At 40.7% G+C, this 6,566-nt stretch overlaps 1 pseudogene across 1 annotated transcript; it reads right to left on the reverse strand.

Moving 5' to 3' along the window:
* On the reverse strand, window positions 1-1,142 carry LOC306747463 (trace amine-associated receptor 13c-like; annotated as a pseudogene). Its single transcript has 2 exons — window positions 973-1,142; window positions 1-816 (listed from the first exon to the last, which is right to left on the reverse strand). The product of its transcript is annotated as a trace amine-associated receptor 13c-like (transcript).
* Between the last annotated feature and the right edge of the window lie 5,424 nt (window positions 1,143-6,566).

Raw genomic sequence — 6,566 nt, forward strand, 5'->3', positions numbered from 1 at the left:
CTAACGCATGTTGGCCAGACAGGAATTGGGCCTCAGTATCTTCAGAGTAACAATGAGCTTAATTGATTTTCTAAACCAGGGATAGAGAAAGGCATAGATCAGAGGGTTGAGACAGGAGTTGAAATAAAACAAACAGATTACAATGGATGCAGATGAAGTGCTGATCGGGTCTTCTTGGCTTGCAAGAGTGACGCAATAATACGGGCAGAGACATATCAGAAACACAACTACAACACACCAAGATTAGTGGCTGCTTTCAGTTCAGATTTTTTAGCAGTTACTTTCACTGATTGCAGGTTCGTCACAGCTGCTATATGAGACCGCATGGCACGAGCCTGAGACACAGCCACCACATACACTCTCATATACAGAAATATGATGACAGTAATGGGAACAATGAAAGAAACAATAATATCTACAAGTCTGGCGATGTAGTTTGTGGCAAAGATGCACTCTCCAGAGCAGGAGTTATACCTGGCTGGTTGTTTTACGACATCCTTCAGAACCAGACTGTGGAAGATTACAGAACACATCCAACACAGACAAACACAGACTTGAACTCTTGTTAGCTTGATTATGGTGGGGTAATGCAGAGGATCACAAATAGCCACATATCGGTCAACTGATATGAGCACCATGGTTCCTATTGAGGCAGACGTAATGGTGTATGTTAGATACAGCCACAGAGTACACATGAGGTCACCGAGCAACCAGCAGCCGCCTAAGAGCATAATCTGAGAGAACATGATGAGACCAATGAAGAAATCTGAGGCGGACAGAGAGAGGAGGAGGAGGTTGGTGGGGGTGTGCAGCTGCCTGGAGGGGAAAACCAGCAATATTTGCATCATTATTTACAGAATTAATCATTCAGAAAAAAATACCCAATACAATTGTTTGCAATGTCTACTAATTTGCAATCACACTTGTTATTACTATCTATCAGTTTCACAAATAAATGAAATATTTGGCTACTTGAAGTGTGAGATGGAGATGATGACCAGCAGGTTAAGAGCCGCAGTGAGCAGAGAGATGGAGGACAACAGAATGTCAGTCAACATGTCTTCAAGGTGAGGACGAAATGGCTTTCTGCAGGAGTTGTTGAGTTGTGGGAAGCAATGTTCAGTTCCCTCCAAGGCCTCCATCACCAGAGAGGAGAAGCCACTGAACTGTGGCAGCGGTCTGGCCAAAGCTTTCTGTCACACAGCTGATGTAGTTCTGTCCTCAGTGCCCACGCCTCCTTCTTCCTCCCCTCTGCTGCTGTTGTCTTCTCCAAAGAGATTGAAGTACAATAGCTTCTGTGCTCGTCTTCCTCAATGTTGGGGGTGACTGTGATCAGTTTTTATGTTCACCTTTGGCCATCCACCAAATGTTGGGGGTCAAATGTGGCTGTGCTGAAGTCATACATGTACAGTCTTGTCCTCATTTATAGGTTTTACACCCAGATGGCCCCAACAGGGACGGATGACATCCACAGCACATGGCTTTTAAGTGGTAATAGCTGTGAGTCTGGGGCAAAGTGAAAGTTTCATTCAGTGTCAGCTATCCATTTAAATCATATCACGTATGATGTTTTTCTGAGCCAATTCTCCAGCAGAAGACATTGGGGAAGTGTTGTGGAGTTCCCAAGTTTCCCTCCTTGCTGAGACCTTGAGGCCAGGGGCCTTATTCATGAAGCTCCCGACAAAGAGTTCTTATTTCATGAATTTCCCCCTTATGAGTTCAGACAAGATCCTGGTAAAAATGTAAAGCTATTCACAAAACATCTTGAGGCCCTTAAGAGAGCAGAGGAGTTTCTTAAGCAGAGGATAACAACAGTGGAAAAGACAATTAAGTACAAGATATATTCTCCAAACGCTAAATGACTATGAGTTGAATATATAGAAACGCTACAGAATAGATCACACAGGGACAGGACATTAGAGATGTAAGCATCTCTCATCCAATGCAGTAACGCTTTATGCCAGAAATGAAAAAGATGACAACACAAACAGTGTTCGCTGGTTACAGATGTATTTGCCCACCTGCTGGCCTGCAATCATAGAAACTGATGAAAGCTAAGTCTGAGCTCCGACCTCTTGAGCTCACTGTCCAGTCTGTCACTACCAGTGCATTTTCTTTTCTGTTTTTGGATCAACCAATCACACCTCTTTCAAAGAAAAGGTCATAATTAGCACGAGGGTCAAACACATTTCCTCACTAAGGTAAATGTCCCTTTCTTGCCATTGCTTGGATACGTTTCCTAAATCACCCTTAAGCTGGGACTCTTTGGTCAAATGTTTAAGAGGACCTTAAAACGTGTGTGAATACGGCACCAGATGTGTAGGCAGAGGAGGGTGGCAAGGAGGCGAGAGGTAGGGGCAGTCTGCTGCACAGGTGGGCCGCTGGAGTGAAGGGCTGAGGGCCGGCGACAGAAGAAGCCAAAGATCTGGCTGGGCAACGGCATGAGGCAGCGGACAGATAATCCGACTGGGACGCATCATCATGTGACGTTAGGGCAGTTTTGAGGTCTCTCAACATCAGACAACGAAAGTTACGAAGGTAACTACGGTTCTATGAATCCTGGATGACCGCCAGAGGCAGTGTTTCACACTGGATGTGTTCAATATCGAGTAATTATAACAACAAAGTCACGTGTGACCTCGGGTGACCCCCAGCCGGGTATAACTTACCGCGTCATCCCAAGCTCGGTTCTGCGGAATCTTCTCGCGAAATCACGAGATTCCGAGTGACCAAGAACTCTGGCGGTCATCCAGGATTCATAGAACCGCAGTTACCTTCGTAACTTTTGTTCTATTTCATCCTTACTGACCGCCAGAGGCAGTGTTTCACACTGGATGACTTATACCAACAAAGTCACGAGGAATCCCACAGGAACTGACATTTACATTTTTAGCTTGCGGGGGGGAGGGAGCGCCGAACAGCTGATCCACTGAATGCGCAGGTAGAAAATCCACGGCCCGCCACTGTGCAGTTACAACCGGCCCTTTGAGGGCGACCATGATGCTGATGTGGCCCGGGGTGAAAATGAGTTTGACACCCCTGACTTACGTGCATTACCTTAATTGTATTTATTCAAGCACGAACCATTATCCTTTGTGAAATCCAACCAAATAGTTTGTTTGAACTCCCAACGTTAACCTCGTGTTAAAAACTGCACCCATCAGTCCCCATGTGACGAGTTGGGAATAAGAACTGGACGTTACACAGACATTATACACAAAATATCTTTAAAAGTGACGTGCTATTTATTCGCCTTCTCAGCTGTTGTCAGTATCGGCCTTTTCACTGGATTTTGGGGGTCTTTTATTTTGAAAAAAAATGACTCAAATGTGGGTTTCGTGTAGAGAGCACTGACCAGATTAAACATTGCCAGACAAAGAGAGCTAGAAATCTTAATTTTACCGAAATTGCTTCATGCTTAACAAAAAATCTGCCTACAATATTCTTTTCTCTCCATCTCATACACACACTCACACACACACACACACACACACACACACACACACACACACACACACACACACACACACACACACACACACACACCCAAGCCCATGAGACTGCATTCGTGTCAACCACATAACACAACAAACATCCTCGTACAGTCACCGCTCTCTGGTGAAACGCTCTCATTAAGGATTCACACCTTCTTGGGTCGATGTCGGATGATTGCTCACTTCTTGATCTCAGAGGGATCCTTCCAGTCAGGCGTGAAGAAAGTCATTCATCTTCCAAAGTAAACAGATGATGTAAAATAAACCCATGATGTAAACTCTGTGAGGAGAGAAAAGAATGTAGCCTGTCAACAGATGATGCAACCTCGTCTGACAAGACCAACAATTACCCACGGTGAACATTGATAATACTTGCACCTTGTGAGTGTAACTCCATGCTCTGAAAGATGTCTTACCGGCAGAAGAGGCTGTGTGATATAGAGGACAGAACATGACTTAAGTATAAATACATAAATGCATGAATGAATACAGGAATAAATAAATAAATGCTTAAATAAATGTATAAATAAATAAATACAGGAATATATAAATATCAGTTATACCTAAACAGAACATCATTAAATAAATTTATGTCCACATTTCTGTATTTATTCATTTATTTATGCCTGTATTTATGTGTCCACACGTATTTCTTCATTTATTTATGCCTGTATCACAAAAATACAGGCATAAATAAATGAAGAAATACATACGGACACATAAATACAGACTATAAAGAAATACAGAAATGTATAAATAGATTTATTTAATGATGTTCTGTTTATGTATCAACTTACATTTATTTATTCCTGTAGTTATTTTTACATTTATTTAAGAATTTATTTATGTATTCCTGCATTTATTTATACATTTATTCCTGTATTTATTTATAAAATTATTTAAGCATTTATTTATTTATTCCTGTATTTATTCCTGCATTTATTTATACTTAAGTCATTTTCTGTCCTCCATAGTGTGACGATGGAGGCTCTGCAAGCCACTGCTTTGCCATGTGCTTTTGTTTTTGTCTGCACAAATAGAGAAATATGTGCATTATTTGATTAAGAACAATTCATACAGTTTATAATGAGAGCAAAATATATGATTATGCTATGCTAACTGGCTACTTTACTTATTTAGTGAAGTGTCATTTTAAGTCTCCACAATCAACGTTCATTATTAAACATAATGTATTTAGTGTCAGGTCATATGGACCGTGCTCCATGTACCAGTTTTATTCTTCAGGCCGCACATTAACCAGCTAATGTTGTGTCCGTCACACAGTCTCAGTCTGTGCGGTGCAACTCGTTCCAAATTGGCGATTAAGTCTGACTAGTAAATGCTCGCGTTGGGGACAAAGCTTTTGTTGAAACGTACGAAATAACTGGTGCAACCGGCTCCTCAAGTCAAAGTAGGCGGTGTGCAAAGTGGACCAACACTCCAATCCCCTCAAAAGCTGTGTGTTTACGGACACCTGTGTGCAAGGGCTTTCATTTTGCACTTATGCAATATGAGTATATGAGTACACAGTACACACATACATACAGAGTACATAGTACACACATAGATACAGAGTACATAGTACACACATAGATACAGAGTACATAGTACACACATAGATACAGAGTACATAGTACACACATACATACAGAGTACATAGTACACACATAGATACAGAGTACATAATACACACATGAATACAGAGTACATAGTACACACATACATACAGAGTACATAGTACACACATACATACAGAGTACATAGTACACACATACATACAGAGTACATAGTACACACATAGATACAGAGTACATAGTACACACATACATACAGAGTACATAGTACACACATAGATACAGAGTACATAGTACACACATACATACAGAGTACATAGTACACACATAGATACAGAGTACATAGTACACACATAGATACAGAGTACATAGTACACACATACATACAGAGTACACAGTACACACATACATACAGAGTACATAGTACACACATAGATACAGAGTACACAGTACACACATACATACAGAGTACACAGTACACACATACATACAGAGTACATAGTACACACATACATACAGAGTACACAGTACACACATACATACAGAGTACATAGTACACACATACATACAGAGTACACAGTACACACATACATACAGAGTACACAGTACACACATACATACAGAGTACATAGTACACACATAGATACAGAGTACACAGTACACACATACATACAGAGTACACAGTACACACATAGATACAGAGTACACAGTACACACATACATACAGAGTACACAGTACACACATAGATACAGAGTACATAGTACACACATACATACAGAGTACACAGTACACACATACATACAGAGTACACAGTACACACATACATACAGAGTACACAGTACACACATACATACAGAGTACACAGTACACACATACATACAGAGTACATAGTACACACATACATACAGAGTACACAGTACACACATACATACAGAGTACATAGTACACACATACATACAGAGTACACAGTACACACATACATACAGAGTACACAGTACACACATAGATACAGAGTACATAGTACACACATAGATACAGAGTACATAGTACACACATACATACAGAGTACACAGTACACACATACATACAGAGTACACAGTACACACATAGATACAGAGTACATAGTACACACATAGATACAGAGTACATAGTACACACATACATACAGAGTACACAGTACACACATACATACAGAGTACACAGTACACACATACATACAGAGTACACAGTACCCACATACATACAGAGTACACAGTACACACATACATACAGAGTACACAGTACACACATACATACAGAGTACATAGTACACACATACATACAGAGTACATAGTACACACATACATACAGAGTACACAGTACACACATACATACAGAGTACACAGTACACACATACATACAGAGTACACAGTACACACATACATACAGAGTACACAGTACACACATACATACAGAGTACACAGTACACACATACATACAGAGTACACAGTACACACA

This window comes from Taurulus bubalis (genome assembly GCF_910589615.1).
Source record: "Taurulus bubalis genome assembly, chromosome: 15".
NCBI classification, from domain to species: domain Eukaryota; kingdom Metazoa; phylum Chordata; class Actinopteri; order Perciformes; family Cottidae; genus Taurulus; species Taurulus bubalis.